This window comes from Budorcas taxicolor, chromosome 15 (genome assembly GCF_023091745.1).
Source record: "Budorcas taxicolor isolate Tak-1 chromosome 15, Takin1.1, whole genome shotgun sequence".
NCBI lineage: Eukaryota > Metazoa > Chordata > Mammalia > Artiodactyla > Bovidae > Budorcas > Budorcas taxicolor.
Window position 1 is genome coordinate 41,099,813 of NC_068924.1, and position 22,531 is coordinate 41,122,343.

Below are 22,531 nucleotides of genomic sequence, written 5' to 3' on the forward strand. Positions count from 1 at the left end.
GTCCTTCTGATAACCAAAAAACTTATTTCTTCCAAGGGTGTTTTTTCTTAAACCAGGCACCACCCTCCAAATAAAGTTACATTCCTATAGGATGAGGGTGTAGTGAGTTACAATCAAGAAAGGAATTTATTTAACCCAAGGTTAACATGATTAATCTTAAAGGTTAACACTTACTTCTCCTATATGCTAGTTATATTCATTATAAGGGCAGGGAATATGGAGATTTAGCAGCAAACATCAACCCAACAAATGAAAATCCTTTCACCGATGTTCCCCTTAAGATCTATTTAGTCTTAAGATAGTGATAAAGTTACATTTTTACATAGCAAGGACACAGTGATTTATAACAAAGCACAGTGATCTATTACAAAAGAGAAAATCCATTAACTCAAAAAGTCTAGTATTGCTAACATCAAAAACTACTATATTTCCTTTTCTATATTCCAAATACATTGATTAATATATTCCCAGGTGCCTGAGGATATGGAGGCCTGGCAGCAATCATTGACTCAACAAGAAGAAAAAGCCCTATGCTAATTAACACTCTCAAAATACTCCAAAACTCTCTGTGCTGTTTATGGTTAAGAGGTAGTAAACAATCATGTGGCAGGAGTATGGATAATCCTGTCACACAAGCTAGTCTGTCAGCAGAGAGATTTGACCTGAGACATCCTTGTCCCACCCAGGGGAGGGAATTAGCAGCAATTATTGACACAACAAATGAAAAAACCCTTCACCAATATAATTCCTAACCAACACACTATACTAATAATTTCCAACTCCCCAGGAGAATTTGCCTTTAGTAAGTCTAAAACATCTCGTGCCTCTCAGGTTGGGATGCTGTAAGCAATCACATGTGGCTGGACGAACCTATACAGGTGGGCTAGCTAACCTTCAGAGGAGTCTGTAAGCTGAAACACTCTTGTCACGCCCAGGAATTTTTATTGCCTTGGAGCTGCATGTTTACTCCTTCTCCGAGAGAAATGGTTATGGGGGAGAGCCCCCTGTAAAGTCAGAGGGGTAGGTGAAAGCATAAAACAGACTCTGGTTTTGGGGTAGATGCTCGGGAACAGGGGGTTTCCTGAGGCTTGATCACGCCTTTGCGTATGCCCAGCCTCCTTCCTCATGACCTTTGCCATGGGTGGAGTTCCTCACGCTGGCCCCCGGCAAGGGCCAGAATACTGGAGTGTGTAGCCTTTCCCTTCTCCTTGGGGGATCTTCCCAACCCAGGGATTGAACCCCGTTCTCCCACACTGCAGGCAGATTCGTTACCATCTGACCCACAGGGGACACCCAAGAATACTGGAGTGGGTAGCCTATCCTTCTCCAGGGATCTTCCCAACCCAGGAATCGAACTGGGGTCTCCTACATTGCAGGCAGATTCTTTACCAACTGAGCTATCAGGGAAAGAAGTCATCAAAGCCCATTGAGGTGGTGGTGGCTTAGTCGCTAAACTGTGCCTGATACGTGATCCCATGGACGGCATTAGGCTGTGTCAAAGGGTCTTGAGAGGCCGCCTGAGTAAGTTTCTGCTAGCCAGCCGATGAAGGGATGACATGAGCACCAATAAGGAGATGCTTAGCACTGCAATGGATTGAAATGCAGCAAGCATGTTTACAAATCGCAAACTGATCAAAGGAAAGAATCTAGCGTTTTGCTGCCTTTTTTATATGATTGTACATGATAACAATGAGACTGGTCCTGAGAGGAAGTTTCTCTCCATAGAAATGTATTCTAATTTAATAAATATTTTAAGAAATGATCAAAGTAGGATATCACCATTTTGCAAACCCTGAAACATTAATGAGTCTAATGAATGATTATCTACAGTTGTAGCATCACAAAAGAGGAGAACTAGATATTACTACAGGGAGACAAGCAGCAAAATTCAGATTGGGGGAAATTCTGCAAGACAGAAGGCTCAGCTTCTTCAACAAGTAAACTTTTGAAAAGAAAGTTTAAAGAAAGATAGAGTAAAGGACCCTATAGATGAAAAGTTTCTTGAGAGACATAACTGTGATGTATGGACCTTATTTGGATCCCAGTTAGGTTTGGCATACACGTCAAAGACAGGTCTCTGCTTTTACCACGGTCCCTACCCCGACTGAGAACAAACCTCCCCATCCTAGGGGACTCATGAAGCCTATTGGGAGGACATCCTGAAAAGCAGACCATGGCAAGTATTCACATACCTGACCCTTTAACCCACCGTCCCTTTCCCTGCCGCAGCCACCAACCCCTCCCACTGTCCATGACCTCAGTGCTGAATTCCATGTCTGCTCCTTGGCTTTTATTCCATCCTGTTCTTCACTACCCTGCTTATAGACCTCGCTGCCCACTGTCCTGCTTTTCATTTCATCCATCCCTCCAGAGAGGATGCTCTATATCAGGGGTCCCCAACATTTTTGGGACTGGAGACCAGTTTTGTGGAAGACAATTTTTCCTTGGACCTGAGGGGGTCGGAGATGGTTTCAGGATGATTCAAGTGCATTACATTTGTTGTACACTTTATTTCTATTATTATTACATTGACTCCAGACTGAGCACTGAAGAACTGATGCGTTTGAACTATGGTTCTGGAGAAGACTCTTGAGAGTCCCTAGGACAGCAAAGAGATCAAACCAGTCAATCCTAAAGGAAATCAACCCTGAATATTCATTAGAAGGACTAATGCTGAAGCTGAAGTTCCAATACTTTGGCCACCTGATGCGAAGAGCCAACTCACTAGAAAAGATCTTGATGCTGGGAAAGATTGAGGGCAGGAGGAGAAGGGAATGACAGAGGATGAGATGATTGGATGGCATCACAGAGTCAATGGACATGAGTTTGTGCAAACACTGGGAGATAGTGAAGAACAAGGAAGCCTGGTGTGCTATAGTGCAGGGGGTCACAGAGTCGGACATGATTGAGGGACTGAACGGCAACAAGCTCTCAGATCTTCAGGCATTAAATCCTGGAGGTTGAGGACCCCTGTTCTACACTACATGCCCACTAAGTCTTGGGCTCCACACCCGACCCCTCATCCAGGTTCTCCCTCCAACCATGCTGTCTTAAATAGCACTCCACTGTTCCCTACACTCACTCTCCAAACTCCACATTTCATTCCTCAGCCCACCAGGCCCATCAGCACCACCAGACAGTATACATTCTCCCCTGACTGCACCTACTCTTTCCTGTCCAACCATTATCAGGGGCTCTCAGATTGTCCGAATGAGAGCTGTCTGCTTTTGCCGATGGGTATTAGTTATGGGTCTCCAAGAAAGCCTCCTTCCAAGAAGTCTAACAGATAAAATCTCACTCTGCCCATTGGGATTGACAATAAGTTCAGGCCCATCAGAAGTCAGGAATGGACTGACTTTTACAGAGGGTTAGACAGAGTTCTAACAGTTCCTATGAGTTTTCTCCCAATCTGGTTAGCTCTCTTGGTGGGGGTCAGGGCAGCGACATTGGCCTCTCACCCTTGGCAGGACTCGGGACACGGTCTCCAGGGGTGGAGTAGCGTCTCGACTCACAGGCATTAAGAACAGGGAGGTCATCCAGCCCCAGAAGTTGAAGTCCACTTAAGACTTAAAGGGCCTCTTCAGAGCTAACCAAAGAGACATCCAGGGCCCTGGCTAACAATAAGCGATTGTGAGAGCCAGATGACTTGTACGCGTGCTTTCCGTTTCTCACTTTCAAAGAGTAAAAGATGAAAAGTAGATGAATAATTTATATTAGGAAATATGATAAGGCAGGCCGAAATGAGAGGAAATGAAAGTAAAGGCATTATTCCAGGAGGAAAACGTGAACATAAACAAAGCAATAGAAAAAGCAAGTCTGTTTTCAAAGCCAGCTGTGGTTGTTAGAAAGTTTTTTCTTGCCCTGGGTTCATACCCCGCCTCCCGCAATTCTACTCCTCTGCACAGCGTCTGTCTTTTGAATGGTATATAATCCTGACAATGCTGGGAAAAAGGCATTTCTGTCCCCATTTTACTGGTTAAGTCTTGAAGCTTGAGGGGGTCACATGATTTGCCTGTTGCCACCCAACCAAATGGGAAGGAACCAGGGTGTGAACCCAAGTCTGTCTTATGCTACAGCTCTTTATCCAACTCTCTGCTGCCTTGGGTCCAATGCCTACTTCTCTCTTCCTACAAGCGCCCTTCACAATTTCTAAAACAACCTTGGACTTCCCTGCTCCCAGACTCATGCTCTGTCGCCCACCAGCCCCAGTCCCTTCATCACTCAGCATGACATGGTTTCAAATCTCTGCATCTTCTTCCCTGAATACGTTCCAATTTGCCCAAATCCCCTTTAACATATGAGGCCCAGATGTGGACACCAGTTTTCAGATCCAGACTGATGAGCTGACCAAAGCAAAGCCTGCAGGGATTTATCTCTCGCTTTGATGAGGAATCAGAGCTGACCGGAGCACGGTTTAGGATGGATTCATGAGCTCTGCTGACAGCTGCAACACAGCCAGCCCGGATGGGTGCACACTCAGCTAAAGCTCCCCAGAGCTTTGGACCCGGCCTCTGCTAAGCCATCTCTCCTTTTCCTACACTTCAACAGCTTATTGTTTTGAATCTCAATTCAGAATTTTCTCACTACTGATTTCAGTTCCATCTGACACATACCCACTGAGCTAGGCACAACAGCTAGTTGCCGGGGAGCCCAGTTAACAAGGCATTATTCATCCCCACATGTTTTGATTAACAAGGCATTAATGATCTCCACAAAGAGACATTGCTTTGCCAAAGGTCCATCTAGTCAAAGCTATGGTTTTTCCAGTAGTCATGTATGGATGTGAGAGTTGAACTATAAAGAAAGCTGAGCAGCAAAAAATTGGTGCTTTTGAACTGTGGTGTTGGAAAACACTCTTGAGAGTCCCTTGGACTGCAAGGAGATCCAACCAGTTCATCCTAAGGGAAATCAGTCCTGAGTGTTCATTGGAAGGACTGACGTTGAAGCTGAAACTCCAATACTTTGGCCACCTGATGCAAAGAACTGACTCCTTGGAAAATACCCTGATGCTGGAAAAGATTGAAGGCAGGAGAAGCAGGGGACGACAGAGGATGAGACGATTGGATGGCATCACCAACTCAATGGACGTGAGTTTGAGTAAGCTCTGGGAGTTGGTGATGGACAGGGAAGACTGGCGGGCTGCAGTCCTTGGGGTCATGAAGAGTCGGACATGACTAAACAACTGAACTGAACTGAACACTGTTTTTGTTTTCCAGGCTCAGGTCGGCTCAGAGCCCCTCAAGGAGCTCCCTGCCCCCACCCAACATTGCCCCTCAGGGACCCTGGGACACCCTGCATTCTGTCCACTGCCTGGCCTTCCTCAAGAACAGAGCCACACCTTGCAAACCACCAAGCCTCTGGAGTGGTTTCTGAGTTGACCATCACTGCACCAGGCAGGGTGTTTTTGTTAGTGATTGGACAGCTGCCAAGAACATTTCAAGAGATGATTTACTCATTCTCTGAGGGTTGTTTACATCAGAGCTCTCTGTTTCCTTCAGAGCCTGTGCCTCCCATGGAAAACCTGTCACCATTTGTGATCTGAGAGGAGCCTGCTTGCCTGAAGGAAGAAACTGCATATATATTTTTTTCTTTTTTTTTTCCCACACAGTGAATAATGCCATGTTTTCTTACTTGCCCAAGGGGTGTTCTCCTGGCCTGGAAATGAATGTGGAAGTACCAGGGGCATAAGCTGACCCAGGCCAGGACCCTGCCCCAGTGAAAGATTCTCCATAGTTTGAGGAGCTATTTCATGGTACCTATACCCTCTGGCAAGCTGATAGTGCCTGGGTTGAGTTCTGAAATATTTAATTCTTTAAGGACAGGAGATCACGGTATAATTCTGTGTGTGTGTGCTCAGTGGTGTCTGACTCTTTGCAACCCTGTGGAACTGCCAGGCTCTTCTGTCCAAGGGCTTTTCCAGGCGAGAATACTGGAGCAGGTTGCCATTTCCTACTCGAGAGACTCTTCCCGACCAGGGATCAAACTCTCATCTCTTGCATCTCCTGCATTGGCAGGCAGATTCTTTACCACTGCGCCACCTGGGAAACCCAGGATAATCCTAGTCCTTTCCAATTAGTCAACGCAAAGCTTGAGTTTTGGCTAAACTGACTTGAAATTTGGTTTGGTATAAAGCATGGCTACATGGGACTTCCTTGTCGATCCAGTGGTTAATAAGACTCTGTGCTCCCAATGCAAGAGGCTCAGGTTCAATTCCTGATCAGTGAACTAAGATCCCACATGCGGCTTGGTGATGCAGCAAAAAATGAAATGAGGTAAGATAAGACAAAATAAAATAGAGCATGGCTACATGGTGGTATGATAAGAGCTCTAAGCTGGGTTCAAACTCTAGTACTAACTGACTGTATGACCTTGGACAAGTTGTTTACACTCTCTGGGCCCCAGTTTCCTCATCTACTACAGTAAGAGGATTAATATACAGGCTCTCCAAAGGCATTTCAGACTGTGACATAATGTAGTATTATGGATTATAAGCATGGCTGCAGAGCCAGAGTGCCTAGGTTTATACCCTGGCCCTGCCATTTACCAGTTGCATGACCTGAGGCAAGTGTACTTAAGTTCTCTAAGCCTCAGTTTCCTCTTTGTAAAATGGTTATAATGCTAGTACTTAGTGAGTTTGATCCCTGGGTTGGGAAGATCCCCTGAAGGAACCCACTTCAGTATTCTTGCCTGGAAAATCCCATGGACAGAGGAGCCTGGGGTTGCAAAGTGTCGGACATGACTGAGCAACTTCATTTTCACTTTCAGTTGGTGATGGTGCTCTTGTTGCTTTTATTTTTAATTACCACCTGAGCCTAGCCTTCACTATCAATAGTAAAATAAGCTGCTTTTGAGACAGTCAAGGACATGGAGACTTTGTGTCTCCAAACATTCCTCTGGCAGAGGTTATCTGTAGGTTGAGGTCCTACAGAGCAGAAATGGGAGGTGACACCCATATCCCCCAGCCCAAAAGAGCCGGGGACTTTGATTCAGAATGCTACTGTTAGGTCCCGAGTTTGCATGAACACCTGAAACTGTTTTACAGGCAAGACCCAAGAGAGCTCTCCTTCCTTCAGTAGAGCCCACACTCCCAGCCGCTCTGAGTGACCCAGCAGGGGTGAGGGAACCTCCTCCACCGCTTTCCAGACTGTACCAACCCCACGAGGAAGTCCCTGGGCGTGCAGCCGCTCCTCGCTTCCTGCTCCACCAGTTTTTCAGCCTAAGGTGAGGTTTCTCTGGAAAGGCCTTTCTTCCCCTGGAAAAGGCCTGTCGAGATGGTGGTGACAAAAAGTGAAGAAATGCCAAGCTTCTGGCATTGTTAACCAACTGAGCTTTGAACAGGAAGGCAAGAAACGAAAAGTCCTGATGGCTTTTTCCCGACCCTTAAGTACTGCCCATTGAGGTCATTTCAGGACAGGCCTGATGGCTTTCTGGGCACTGCTTCTTGCTCTTGCTAATTTACCTTGTACATCAAATAGCTCAAGGGAGGCCCATAAATGGCGATGCTCTCTTCCCGGACTGAGATCTCGATTTATTGAGTGGTCAGCCAAAAGTTGGATTTTTTTCACTGCGCTGGGTCTCTGTTGTGGCGCATGAGCTTTTCTCGAGTGGCAGGGCGCAGGCTCCCTAGCTGCGGCGCGGGCTCTCGAGCACGCAGCCTCGGTAGGTGCAGCGCACAGGTTCTCTAGTTGCGATGTGCCGGCTTAGTTGCCCTGTGGCATGTGGGATCTTCGCTCCCTGATCAGAGATCAAGCCCGCACCTCTTGCATCAGAAGGCAGATTCTTAACCGCTGGACCACCAGAGAAGTCCCTGAAGCTGGAACTTTATTACTGAAAAGGCTGATACAGGAGGACAAGGCTGAGGTATACCACAAAGGACTTCCGTATAATGAACCCAGAAGTGAATGGACACCCCAGCCACAGCCGTGGACAACCATGGCTCCTCACCCTGATGCCTGCCCTGGTCACTCTGCCTGGCCACTCAGCCCTAGGAGGAAAGGGGCGAGCTGTACACGTCTACTTCCTTGTTGCAAACACGCCCATCGAGGAAGAAGCCAGGAGGGTTGTAGAAACTTGTCCTCTGCGTGGAAGGGAACATCAAAAGTGGGGAATAAGTGTTCCCGCCAACAGCCTTCTGTCCGCTTTGTCAAATCCGCCCCAACCTTCCACTCTCTGGTTCCTCGGCCTTCCTTGGTAACCCTGGTCCATGTCAGCGGCTTGTGTTCCACTGAAGTGTAAGATCTTCAAGGGCCAACACAGTCATCTTCATCCACACAGTGCCTCAGTGTGTTGGCTACGGGACTCTGCCATCTGCTAGCCCTGTGGCTTTATACCAGTTATTAGCCTTTCTCTGTGGGCCTTAATTTCCTTTCTGTGAATGGTACAATAAGAGGACCTACCTCACAGGCTGGTGTCAAGATTATTTGAGATCACTGTTGGAACAGAACAAGAGCTATAGTTTCAATAAGAAGTATGATGGTGCTGGTGAGGATGGTCTGTATTGCCAAAATTTGGAAAAGGCTCATTAATGGAAGGGGATAAAATGGAACCAAAGGGACTGCCCTGCTCTGTCTCTTACTTGAACAGCCTCCCACATATTCTCTGGCAGCTGCCCACCCTCATCTGCCCCCTTCCCTGATGGCAGGCCAGACCAGGGCCCAAGGCCTCACCAGGACCCGTGTATCCCAGGAACCAGCAGCCACAGCAAGTAAAGATGAGGGTATCTCAAAGGATATTGCCCTTGACCTGCGGGTCAAGCTCCCCTGGATCAGATAATGTAACTCAAAAGAAATGAGAGGTGAGCCTTGAGACCCCTGTTGCCTATGAGTAATGACGTTGGCCAAGACACAGACCTGGAACACCTGACACCAAGTTCCAAAGTCTGCTCCCGGAAGCCACAGGGCCCCAGAATGGGATAGCTGAAAACCAATCTGCTTACTGAGCTTAAATGTTGGGGGCCTTGGGGAGCCTCCTGTAGAGACAGCTGTAGTGGCAGCACAGTTTCCTGACTGAGCCTGTGAAGCTGATTTCCAACAACAGAAAAGTCAGTAACCTGGGGACCAGAGCTGAAACCCAGGATGACCTGGACCAGCTCCAGGCCCAGTCCTAAACCAGCGCAGCCCTGGACCTAGCCCAAGCCCGAGCAAGGCTTCTCGATCAGGCCCAGCACCAAAATCCCTCCTTCCCAAGCTCAGGCAGACTCCTGGGCCAGCGGGGTGGGTTTGCACATCTGGGTCCCACAAGTGCAGAATCACCAAGCGATTAAACTCGCCTTTTATTGTGGCCCTGAGGGTTATAAATAACCAGGCCCAACACACGGGTCATTCCTGAGACTCCCGCTTCATTGCTTTTAAGAGTCCCTTGGTGGTCAAGAATTTCAAAGCTGCCAACTCCATGGTATATTAAAGTGGAATAAATTCCTCTGAATGGTCCTCAGGTGAGCCCCAGTGTTGAGCAAATACCTCTGGGTTTCCTCTTGAAGGACCCAAGACTGACCTCTGGTGGTCTCTTAGACCAGCTAAAACACCTCCATTCCCGATGTGCATCCTTGGACTCTTTGCTGTCTAACTCTGACTCCTTCTCGCTCTCTCTGACTCTGACTCCTTTTCACACTCTGTGTATCTCTCTGTTTTGGTCTTTCTCTATTTCTGTGTATATCTGTATATAGTGTATTTCTTTCTGTGTCTCCCTCCCTTCTCCTCATGAGGCTCCCAAACCCTTAGAAATGGAGGTGCAATAAGATTTTAGAATGAGACTTCTGCCTTAGTTTCAACCTAGGCAGGCACCAATATGTGAGAAAACAAATAGGGAGATACCACATACCAAAATGACTGTAAAACTGAACTCTCCAAATATGCAAACTGACTAAGGAAATAGTCCTTGAGGAATTTGTTCATTAACCTTTCAGAGCCCCTTAGTCAGTTTCAAAAGAAAGTTGTCACTAACTTTCCCAGCTTCATTTGCATCACACACCCATCCCTCCTGTGTTGTATTGCTGAAAACTGCTCATTTCTGCACCCCAGCAAGCTGGAGGCTGTCAGAACTCTACGCCTGGCTTTATCCTGACATTTCTCCTTAGAATCCCTTTCCCTATCTTGCTTCTCAAAGTTCTGTTTATCCTTGAACACTAGCCTCAAATGCCTCCCTAAAGCCATCCCTGACCCCCCAGAAGTGAACTGTACTCTCCTCTCATCTCCCACCTGCACTTCTACCATAGCTGTCAGTTCTTTGCCCCTGGTATCAGAGAGTGTGTGAGCACACCTGTCCTCCCTACCAGCCTCTGAGATCTTCAGGGCATGAGCTGCATATGGGCAGTGCCTGTCAGAGTACATGCACGTTGGTAAGTGCCTGGCAAATGAGCTAGTGAATGGATCCTATTGGCAGGCGTTCTACCATTCTTAAAGGAGAAGGACTGATGGCTCTTAAAGATTCTCTCAAGCTTTTTGCTAAAAGCCTGCTGCTGCTACTGCTGCTAAGTCACTTCAGTCGTGTCCGACTCTGTGCAGCCCCGTAGACGGCAGCCCACCAGGCTCCCCCGTCCCTGGGATTCTCCAGTCAAGAACACTGGAGTGGGTTGCCATTTCCTTCTCCAATGCATGAAAGCGAAAAATGAAAGGGAAGTCGCTCAATCATGTCCGATTCTTTGCAACCCCATGGACTGCAGCCTACCAGGCTCCTCTGTCCATGGGATTTTCCAGGCAAGAGTACTGGAGTGGGGTGCCATCGCTTTCTCTGAAAAGCCTGCAGGCTTTGACTTTAATTTTTAGTTGAATTTTATAGATAAATATAGAATCACATGCATTTGTAGAAATAATACAGAGAGATATTTTGTACAGTTTTCCAGTTTCCCCAGGGATAACAAAACATTTTGTTTTGTTTTTCAAAACTATAGCATAATATCAAAGCTAGCACATTGATATTTATATAATTTACCCATCTCATTCTAACTTCCTCAGTTTTACTTGTTCTCATTTGTGTGTGTCTGTGTGTGTGTGTAAGTTCCATACAATTTTGTCACCTGTGTAGCATCATGCAGGCTTCCCAGCTGGCACAGTGGTTAAAAAAAAAAAAAAAAAAAACCCGCCTGCCAATGCAGGAAACATGAGTCATGGGTTCAATTCCTGGGTCAGGGAGATCCCATGGAGCAGGAAATGGCAGCCCACTCCAGTATTCTTGCCTGGAAAATTCCATGGACAGAGTCTAGTGGAGTACAAACCATAGGGTCACAGAGCTGGGCACGACTGAGCTACTGAGCACGCACACATGCGTGCAGGAACATGAACCCACCACCTGAGTCAAAACAACGAATAGTTCCAACAAAGCAAGAATCCTTCATTTACCCTTTTATAATCATACCCACCTCCCTCCCGCATCTCTCTTCCCCCAGCCCTGTCCTCTGAAAACCACAAATCTGTCCTCTCATTTCTAAAATGTTTTCATTTCAGGCATGTTTTATAAATCGAATCATACAGTACGTAACATTTTCGTAGTGGATGGATTTTTGCTCATCAGAATTCCTTTGCAGATTTACCCAAGTTGTTGCATGTCAACGGTCTCTTTCTTTCACCACTGAGCAGTATTTCATCATATGTATGAACCACAGTTTGCTTAACCATTCACCTGTTGAAGGACATCTGGGTTGAGTTTAGTTTTTGGCTTTTACGAAAAAGCTCCTATAAACGTGTGCCCACTTTTGTGTGAACATTGTCTTCATTTCTCTGGACAAATGTCCAAGAGTATAATTGTTGAGTTGTACACTAGTTTTAACTTTTAAGAAACTGTCAAACTGCTTTCCAGAGTGGTTGTACCATTATTTTGGCATTATATATTCAACCCATTTCCTAATTGGACTGTTTGACTTTCTACTGTTGAGTTTTAAGTGTTCTTTGTATACTCTGGATGCTAGTCCTTTGTCAAACATGTGATATGCAAATATTTTTCCCCAATCTATAGTTTTCTTTTATCCTCTTCACATAGGCTTTCACAGAGAAAAAGTGTATAAATGTGAAAGTGTCTAATTTATCCATTTTCTTTTTTCCTTCTTTTCAAATTTATTTTATTATTATTTTATTTGATTGAAGTTTACTTGACATACAATATTATATGTTACAGGTATAAAATATAGTGATTCACAATGTTTAAAGGTTATACTCCATTCGTAGCTAATTTATCCATTTTGTGCTATTGACATCAAGTTTGGGAACCCTTTGCCTACCCCTAGATCCTCAAGATTGTCTCATGTGTTTCTTTCTAAAAGCTTTATCTCCTACATTTTCCCACTTTAATTTTTCTATAAAGTATGAGACTTTGATTGAGGTTCTTTTTTTTTCTTCTTTTTTCTTTTCTTTCTTCTTTTTTTTTTTTTTTTCCTATCAATGGCCAATTGCTCCATTACTATTTGTTGAAAAGGCTATTTAGCTTTCCTTTTAATCTAGGCTAAACAAGGGTATTTGAGGTTTATAATTATTCCCCTCACATACACACACACACACACACACACACACACACACATACACACACACACACACAGGAGTAAATAGCATAGAGTTTGTCAACAGTCAACAAAGTATACATATTTATAGCCAGTTACTAACCATCTTCAATAGTGATATTAAACTTTTTTCCCAAAAAAATATGCAATGCATGTCATAGTTAAAGTTCTAACATCCATAATATACAAAGAACTCTTAAAAATTGAGGACACAGGGCCCAAATACCTGATAGACAAATGGGCAACATTCATGAACAGATAGTTTATCCCCGCAAAATATTAAATGGTTCTGAAGTTTATAAGAAGTCATTCGAGTCATAAAAAGAGAAATGCAATTTAAAACTACACTGAAATACCATTTATCTTCTATCAAAATAGCAAAAATTTTAAACTGGCACCACATTGTATTGGCAAGGCTGAGGAGAAATAAACCCTTTCATCCACTGCTGATAGGAGTGCAAAATTGTGCAGCCTTATGGAGGGGAATTTGGCAGCATTTAGCAAAACTATATATGCATTTACCTTTTGTTCCAGAAATCCACTTCTAGGAATTTACTTTAAAAATACACCTGCAACAATACAAACTGATACATGCACAAGTCTATTCACTGCAGCATTATTTGTAATTGCAAAATGTTGGAAACCACTTAAGTGTTCATGCATGGAAGATGAGTTGAATCAACTAAATTGTATCCATACAATGGAGTACCGTGCGTGCAGTGGTAAAAGACGATAGACCTGCTCTCTGTGAAGTGATATGGAGTGAGTTCCAGAACATATTTTGTAAGTAAAAAAGCACACAGCAAAAGGCTATATATAGTATTCTTAATTTTGTGTGAGAAGAGGAAATAAGAAATTTTCTTGTGATTGCTTACTTAATTGCAAAAGGAAATTGAGAAAAGACAAACCAGAAACTAACGAGAGTTGTTACCTACAGGGGTGGATGGGAACCAAGTGGATAAGGGAGTAATACTTCAGTGAGAGTAATTTTTTACATAGTTTGGAGTTTGGAATCATGTTAATGTTTTAAACATTAAAAAAACATTAGTCAAATCAATATGGATGTCAGTTTGAAAACTCTAAAGTGGAATACAAACAGAAAAAAAAACAAAAAAAATGAACCTAACCATAATTTAAAAGTCACATAAGTGAAGGAGAAAAAAACAAGATAATAACACATTCAAGTAAGTTTGTTTTTATTTTGAATTGGAGGATAATTGCTTAACAATGTTACATTGATTTCTGCTGTGCAACAACATAAATCAGTTATAAGTATATGTATATCCCCTCCCTCTTGAGCCTCCCTCCCACCACCCCATCCCACCTCTCAAAGTAAGTTTTAAGCACAGTGCTTTGACTGTGTACCTTCAATATGAAGGGGGAAAGAAACCTGTAAATAAATAATTCTACTATAGGCTTGGTTCTTGCACTGGTATGAGTTAGCAATTCTGAAACCATTTTCTGTGAAAAATATGATTGAGCAAATGCATAAATAGATTGAAATGATGGGTGCCAGGCTTCTCACTGTAAGAGACAGCTATTACAAACATGGAATGGGAGAAGCTTAGGGTGAACCCTGTTGTGTAGGATTGGAATTAGTGGTATGACATAGAGAGAGAGAGAGCTATGCATGTGTGTATGTTTCCTAGATCTTTAAGCTGAAAGGTGCTAGAAGCAATAATGTGCCAGTAACAATGAACACGTCTACTGCTTACATCTTATAAAAATTATATCTTATAATAGTATAAGGAACCAGGGTTCCTTGGAGAAATGGTTGATTCCAAGGTTGAGAGAAGAACTTAGAGCATCTTGTCACAGAAAGTAAAGAAATGCTCAGAAAATTATAGAAACATATCAAAAAATATAGGAACCAACTTTCAGGGGCTCCCTCTAGCTAGCTAAATCTGGGTCAATGTGAGTTAGAAAAATCACCTTTTTGCATTCATCATAGTAATAATAGATTCAAATAGGAATTAGCAATAGATGCTAGAATTATCAATGGTGATACAATAAAGAGACTATTATATGATAGAACTATTTATATAGTTTTGAAGTTTCTTTCCACAAATTGTTGTTGTTGTTTAGTCACTAAGTCATGTCCAGCTCTTTTTGACCCCATGGACTGCAGCATGCCAGGCTTCCCTGTCCTTCACTAACTTCTGGAGTGTGGTCAGACTCATGTCCATTTGGTGCACTTGTGTCCATTGAGTCGGTGATGCCATCCAACCATCTCGTACTCTGTTGTCCCCTTCTCCTCTTGCCCTCAATCTTTCCCAGCATCAGGGTCTTTTCCAAAGAGTCAGCTCTTTGCATCAGGCGGCCAAAGTACTGGAGCTTCAGCTTCAGCATCACAACTACTTAATTACAAAGGAGAATGAGAACTTACCGTGGGGAAGCCTGGAAGACGCCACCTTAATCAAGAGATAAAGGCTACCATCACCAGTAATGGGAAGAAGCAACACCATGTCCCTTCCAATGCAATGTCCAGAAAACGACGCAGTATCATTTCTGTGATATTCAAGCTAAAAATGCATGATCTGAGTTTCATCATGAGGAAACACTATCCAAACCCAAATTGAGGGGTAATTTACAAAATAACTGACCTGTACTCTTCAAAAATGTCAGGGCCAAAAAAGACAAAAGCTGAGGAAATATTCCAAATTAAGGAAGACTGGAGAGACATGGCAAATAAATGCAATGTGTGAACCTGGATCAGATCCCAGACCAGGAAAAAAAATAGTTATAAAGACAATTGACAAAATTTGAATTTGGACTGTGATTTGGGTGACAGCATTTTGTCCATGTTACATTTCCCAATTTTGATAATTGTACTGTAGCATAAATTACAAATTACACAATATCCTCATTCTTAAAAAAATATACATCAACATACTTAGGGGTAAAGGGATATAATTAATGCCTGCTGCTGCTGCTTAGTGGCTTCAGTCATGTCCAGCTCTGTGATGTTATGGACTGTAGCCCACCAGGTTCCTCTGTCCATGGGGATTCTCCAGGCAAGAGTACTGCAGTGGGTTGCCATGCCCTCCTCCAGGGAATCTTCCCGACCCAGGGATTGAACCCAGGTCTCCTGCATTGCCAGCAGATTCTTCACCACTGAGCCACAGGGAAGCCCATAATTAATGCCAACTTACACTTGAGAGTCCCTTGGACTTCAAGGAGATCCAACCAGTCCATTCTAAAGGAAATCAGTCCTGGGTGTTCTTTGGAAGAAATGATGCTAAAGCTGAAACTCCAATACTTTGGCCACCTCATGCAAAGAACTGACTCATTGGAAAAGACCGGCATGCTGGGAAAGATTGAAGGCAGGAGGAGAAGGGGATGACAGAGGTTGAGATGGCTGGATGGCATCACCTACTCAATAGACGTGAGTTTGAGTGAACGCCGGGAGTTGGTGATGGACAGGGAGGCCTGGCGTGCTGCAATTCATGGGGTCGCAAAGAGTCGGACACGACTGAGTGACTGAACTGAACTACTCTCAAATGGTTCAGCTATGTTTGTATTTAGAAAAACAGAACAGTGATTATGCAAATGGGTCCTTGGTATTATTGCAATTTTCTGAACATTTAAAATTATATCAAAACTGAGAGTGTCAAAAAATATTTTTCAGCCAGTGAAATACTTTCTTAAAGGAAGTTCAATCAGAGTTATTTTGAATGAAATGTTGGATGTTAGATCCAGACATCTGGATGTTTCTCTGAGTACATGGATTCAGTTCAAAATTTGTTTGCAAGTCTACCTTGCTTTTATCTTACGCCCCCTACCTTAGGTGAAGTTACGGAGCTTTTGTCTGCTCAGCTCTTCTTACCCCCACCCTTTATCAACTGAATAAACTGCCTTTATCTTGTATAGCACTAGCCTAGGATGGAAGCCCCTGAAAGCAACAGCAAAGGGATTGAGCAAGAAGATCCTCTGCTAATTTTCCAAGGCTATGGCTGGGATGGACTGAGGTCTCCCCAGGAGCTCTCATCAATAACAATCACATATGTAAATCAAAAAGGAGCTGAGCCACTATGCTCCTGGAGAATGAAAGGGGGAAAATAACATTGGTTCATGTCTGGACTGATTCTAAAATATATGGGAATGAAAGTCTTGGGGGTGATGAATTTCCGTTTAATGCTGTCACATCTGTGGTCCTGAGGTTTAACCTCTGATTTTTGGCTGTAAAACCGACATTATTTCTGCAAACTTGACACCAGATGCTGCCAGGGAGATATAGCTGAAGTGATAAAAATCTATTTAACAGATTTAGTGAAGCAAATACAAACTAATTAACAATTTTGGAATTGGGATTAAGCACTAATTCTTTTAAACCATAAAAACTGAGATGGAAAAAAAAAAAAATGCCCTGTCTCTGTATAACTCAAAGAAGCCATCTGTTTGTCATTGAGAAAATGGCCCAATTGATAGATTTGGAACAAATTCCAACATATTTTTTATCTGGATTGGAATGCATATGGACAGCCATCCCAGAAAGAAGGCACATTACTTTCTGGCTAACATGTCGATCTGGGCTTCCCTGAAGCTCCAGAAAACAAGTTATTTGTTTACTAACTCAGAAATGAGGAGACAACGAATAAAGCAATCTCTTTATAAATTCTGCTTCAGACATATGGTTCCAACCATTAGGAAGGAAAGATGGCCCGAGGTTCCTTCTAACTTTAGTGTGCAGCAGCCGTGGATGGGACACGGCTCTTTGGCTTCAGTGTCATCTTTCAGTGGTGGTGGGGGGCGGGGGGAGGCTGCTGTTCATCTGCTACTGTTCTTAGGCTTTCCAAATTAAGTGGAGCCGGAGCTATGAGACCGTAGAAATGGAACTTGCTGCCCTCCCATCCCCCCACCTGGACACTCAAGGCCTCAACAAGCAGTCTAATTCTAGAACATAGGCTCCATGTTAATCCTACCCTAATCAGGGTTGGGTGATGGGGGAGAATTATGTTTGCTCTGGCCCCAAAATCAGTGAATTGCTCATCAAATTAGTCTGACCATTAACCCTAATCTGAGTGGCTCCTGAGAAGACCTCAGATCTCTTATGAGTTACTTGAGGATGGAGAATTTGAAATCCCTGATGCCCAACCCAAAGGCCTGCATATATTAATGCTCAATTAACAGGAGTAACAGGGACTTCCCTGGTGGTCCATTGGTTAAAACTCCATGCTTCCAGTACAGGGGGTACAGGTTCAATCCCCAATTGAGGAACTAAGATTCCACAAGCCATGTGGGGCAGCCAAATAAAGAATAACAATAATAATAAATTACAGCTTAGTGCCTACTATGTGCTGATACTGTGTTACCTCATTTAGTTCTCTCAACAACAGTATGAAATAGGTACTCGTATGATTCCTATTTTGGGGCTTCCCTTGTAGCTCAGTCAGTAAAGAATCCACCTGCCACGAAGGAGACACAGGCTCAGTTCCTAGGTCAGGAAGATCCCCTGGAGAAGGAAATGGCAACCCACTCCAGTATTCTTGCCTGGAGAATCCCATGGATGGAGAAACCTGCAGGTTACAGTCCACGGGGTTGCAAGAGTCGGACATGACTTAGCAACTAAACCACCACCACCATGATCCCTATTTTACAGATAAGAAAACTAAGACTAGGAAAATCGAGCAGTTTTACTAAGGTTATACAGCTCCTGAGTATTAAGACGAAGTTAAAATTCAGGCTGTGTGAATTCAGAACTAACTCCCATGCATACTCTCTTGTATGTCTATACAAGATCATTCAATCATTCACACCCCAATTCATTTTAAAATACATGTAAGCTGCTTGTTTAACTTCTATGCAGAGTACATCATGAGAAACACTGGGCTGGAAGAAACACAAACTGGAATCAAGATTGCCGGGAGAAATATCAAGAACCTCAGATATGCAGATGATACCACCCTTATGGCAGAAAGTGAAGAGGAGCTAAAAAGCCTCTTGATGAAAGTGAAAGAGGAGAGTAAAACAGTTAGCTTAAAGCTCAACATTCAGAAAACAAAGATCATGGCATCCAGTCCCAACACTTAATGGGAAATAGAAGGGTAAACAGTGGAAACAGTGTCAGACTTTATTTTTTTGGGCTCCAAAATCACTGCAGATGGTGACTGCAGCCATGAAATTAAAAGACGCTTACTCCTTGGAAGAAAAGTTATGACCAACCTAGATAGCATATTCAAAAGCAGAGACATTACTTTGCCAACTAAGATCCGTCTAGTCAAGGCTATGGTTTTTCCTGTGGTCATGTATGGATGTGAGAGTTGGACTGTGAAGAAAGCTGAGTGCTGAAGAATTGATGCTTTTGAACTGTGGTGTTGGAGAAGACTCTTGAGAGTCCCTTGGACTGCAAGGAGATCCAACCAGTTCATTCTGAAGGAGATCAGCCCTGGGATTTCTTTGAAAGGAATGATGCTGAAGCTGAAACTCCAGTACTTTGGCCACCTCATGAGAAGAGTTGACTCATTGGAAAAGACTCTGATGCTGGGAGGGATTGGGGGCAGGAGGAGAAGGGGACAACAAAGGATGAGATAGCTGGATGGCATCACTGACTCGATGGATGTGAATCTGAGTGAACTCTGAGAGTTGGTGATGGACAGGGAGGCCTGGCGTGCTGCGATTCATGGGGTCGCAAAGAGTCGGACACGACTGAGCAACTGAACTGAACTGAAGATTATTTTGCAGAAATATAACCAGTACCACTAAACTGAGACTATTGAGTTTTAGGGGAAATAAGGGTAGAAAGGTCATGTTAATAAGAGCATTGGGAGTTGAAGTTGGCAGCAGCACTTAAGGAGGAGCTTGAAGTACTCTTTGAGGTTTGGTACTTGGATTGTTGGGGCAGGCAGACCTATGGGCAATCAGCTATGGGAGGTAAGAGAAAACCCATCTTGGCTGTGGTTATACTGACCACTGATGCTGCTGCTGCTAAGTCACTTCAGTCGTGTCCGACTCTGTGCAACCCCATGGACTGCAGCCCACCAGGCTCCTCCATCCATGGGATTTTCCAGGCAAGAGTACTGGAGTGAGGTGATACTGACCACTAATGGGCCATAGAAGGTGAGCTGCAGGTGAATGAAGCCTGTTAATCGGACCCTGGGGAAGGCTCCATGGATCAGGTGTTATACTGCCTCAGCCCAGGCAAATCAGTGTTTGGAGGCTGAAAAACCACGTTTCAATAACAACTCAAAATGTTTTGCTAGGTTTGGGGGTTACTGCTGCCAGTCACAGAGCAGTTCAAATTCTTTTCATCTGCCCAGCTTGTAAAAGGCAAAGAGCTCGTGGGTCCCTGGTAGCTGCTTGAACATTTCCTTGGTCAGAGTTCCTTTCTTACTCTGAAACATCCTTTATAACCAGAAGCTATTCCAGAAGGCAGTTTTCTTGGGCCCTCCCAATGGCAATTAGCTAAAATTCTCCTGATGATAAACATATACAATCAAACATAGAAATGGCTGAAAATTTATTCAGACTAGGGTTTCCAATCTGCGTTTCTGAACAACGAGTGGTCAGATTCCACTACCTAAACCACCCAATCCTATGCCCAGCAGTAGGCAGGATGACAAGCCCTCACCGGGGGAGGTCTGGCAGACGCAGAATGAGAGCCGAGCATCAGAACGCATGTGAATAGATGAGCTGCTTCCGTTTCCCCAGTAAATCTGAGAGCAGACCAGCTTTGAGGAGACAGAGATTAAAGTAGATAGAAACTAATCTGGGCATCGTCTGACAGTTTAAGTTCCTGGTGTTCCCCTCCATTTCCCGTAACAGTGAGACAGTCATCCCATCAGGCTTTTCATATTCGTGTTTCTCAGACTACAGCCTAGGGATGTTTTCTCTAGGTTCATGAGGTTTTAGCTTTTTAAAAAAATTTTGTGTTTTCATTTTGATGAAAATCTAAAAATGATCAATCTAAGAATCCTGTGGATCGACTGGCTGACAAGCTCAACCACAGAATTTCCATATCCGCATGTAGGTTTGTGTTTGTGACAGCAGAGGGGACAACCAGTACTGCTTTACGTGTCTCAGGCTAATGGAAAGTGAGCAAGACACACCTCCACACAAACAATGCGATCACTGTTAGCCGAAGAACAAACACCCTCGCTACATACTGTAGAAACAAAGGCATCACGATCCTTACTGGGTTGGCCGAAAAGTTCGAACCTGAATGAACGTTTTGGTCAACTCAGTATAAGGGAGGCTATTTAGAGTAGAGGAATGTTGTTAGCTTTGTTCATTTGTTGACACTTTGTAAATCTGGAAAAGGTTTATCTGAACAGTAGTGTTTGCAGTGTCGTTTATACTTAAATGTACATATTTGTTTTGGTCTTTAAGGTGATTACCCGTAGGTTAATGTCTGCACCTATTTAAGTTAATTACGGTAAGAAAATAACTGGTTAGCCTTTTTTCATTAAAAAGGGTCTGTGCATCATGTAAGCTTGCATGCGTGCTACGTCACTTCAGTCGTGCCTGACTCTTTGCGACTCCATGGACCGTGGCCCACAAGGCTCTTCTGTCCATGGGATTCTCCAGGCAAGAATACTGGAGTGGGTGCTTCTTTTACCGGTAGCACCACCTAGGAAGCCCCATTTAAGCTTGGAGCACTATTATTTTCTGAATATTACATCATCAATTTCACTAACACAGTACAGTTTTCCCTCTATCGGCCAGTGGGTGTTGGAAATATTTTTGATTGATCAGACTGCCCCGCCTTGTGCCCATCCCCCTGAAGAATGCTGAATGCGCCAGCAGCTTGCATTAAGAAACTGTTCATCTGAGCACTTTGTTCTAAATAGGAACAGAAAGTTCTCGAAGGTCCTCAAGGCAGGTCCTCGAGGGTTAGCATTCGGTGAGAAGGACAAAGCAGAAGCCTCACAGCAGATGGGGTAAGAAGTGGATCCAGAGAGGTGGCAGGACAGCCTTCATGCTCAAACCCACAATATCTTTCCTCCCACCAGTATCTTTCCTCCACAGTATCTTTCCTTCCCCCTGAAAACAGGATTGGCCCCAGAGCCTGAAGGAAGGAGGCTGGGAGGACAGAGCCCAAAGCTGAGGCTTCATTTCCCCCAGCTGTGGAGGGGTGATGGCTAGGAGGCAGGAGCTGGACTAGTGAACTGACAAATCAATGGCTGACTTCAAAGAAAGCAAATTATTTTAGGCGTAATTGACTGTGGACAGTGGAAAAACCAAGGCCATCCCAACAAAACATCACCTTGCTTCTGACCTGAGTTGAACTAAAGAAGGGAAGCAGGGATCCACAACAAGAAATTGTTGAAATGTAGAGGCTTTGCCCTTAAGTCCCATGCATGGCCCTTTCAACATGGGCAGCCTGCCCTTGGACAGTGCAGGGACCCAGGAAGGAGGGGCCACCAGGGAGGGGTGACAGTCAAGGCCAATGTTGTCTGCTCTGAGACACAGCTCAGGGTTGCTCCTGCTTATCTTGAAACAAATACTTACAAAATCCGAGAAAATACTGTGAATGAAGAGATGGCCAAGCTCTTAAGACACAGATACACTTGGTTTATATGTAAAACACATATGAATGTTTTTTAATCCCACGAAGAAATATGCTTTCCCACCGTGTTGCATAAGATACTCAAAATCTTTGGGGCCTATATTTCGTTAATGTTCCTGAAGACATAGGTATAGGGAAATACTTCTCTATCATAAGGAGAACAATAGATGATTGTCAAGGTGATTTCAAAGGCAATGGATACACAGTTTAGAGTCAAGAGACGCTTGAGAATGGTGGAAACTGTGCTGAGCTGAAGAACACTCACTCTGACTACGGCAGGCCCTGCTCACGTCTGCTGAATCTACTGTTTTCTTTGCCTAGGCAAATAGATCTGCTCAGCATTCATTCTAGTAGTCTGCAAAGGAGTGGAGGGTGATGGTTAACGGGCCGTCTATTCTTCAAAAGTGGGCCAAGCCTGGCCAATTTATCCAGTTTCATGCTGAGCCTTTTTTTTTCTGTAATACAATGTATCAGTTGTAGAGTTGAGGATCAGATGTGTTCTGTTTATCAGTTAACAACCTGTAACAGGTAATAGAGGT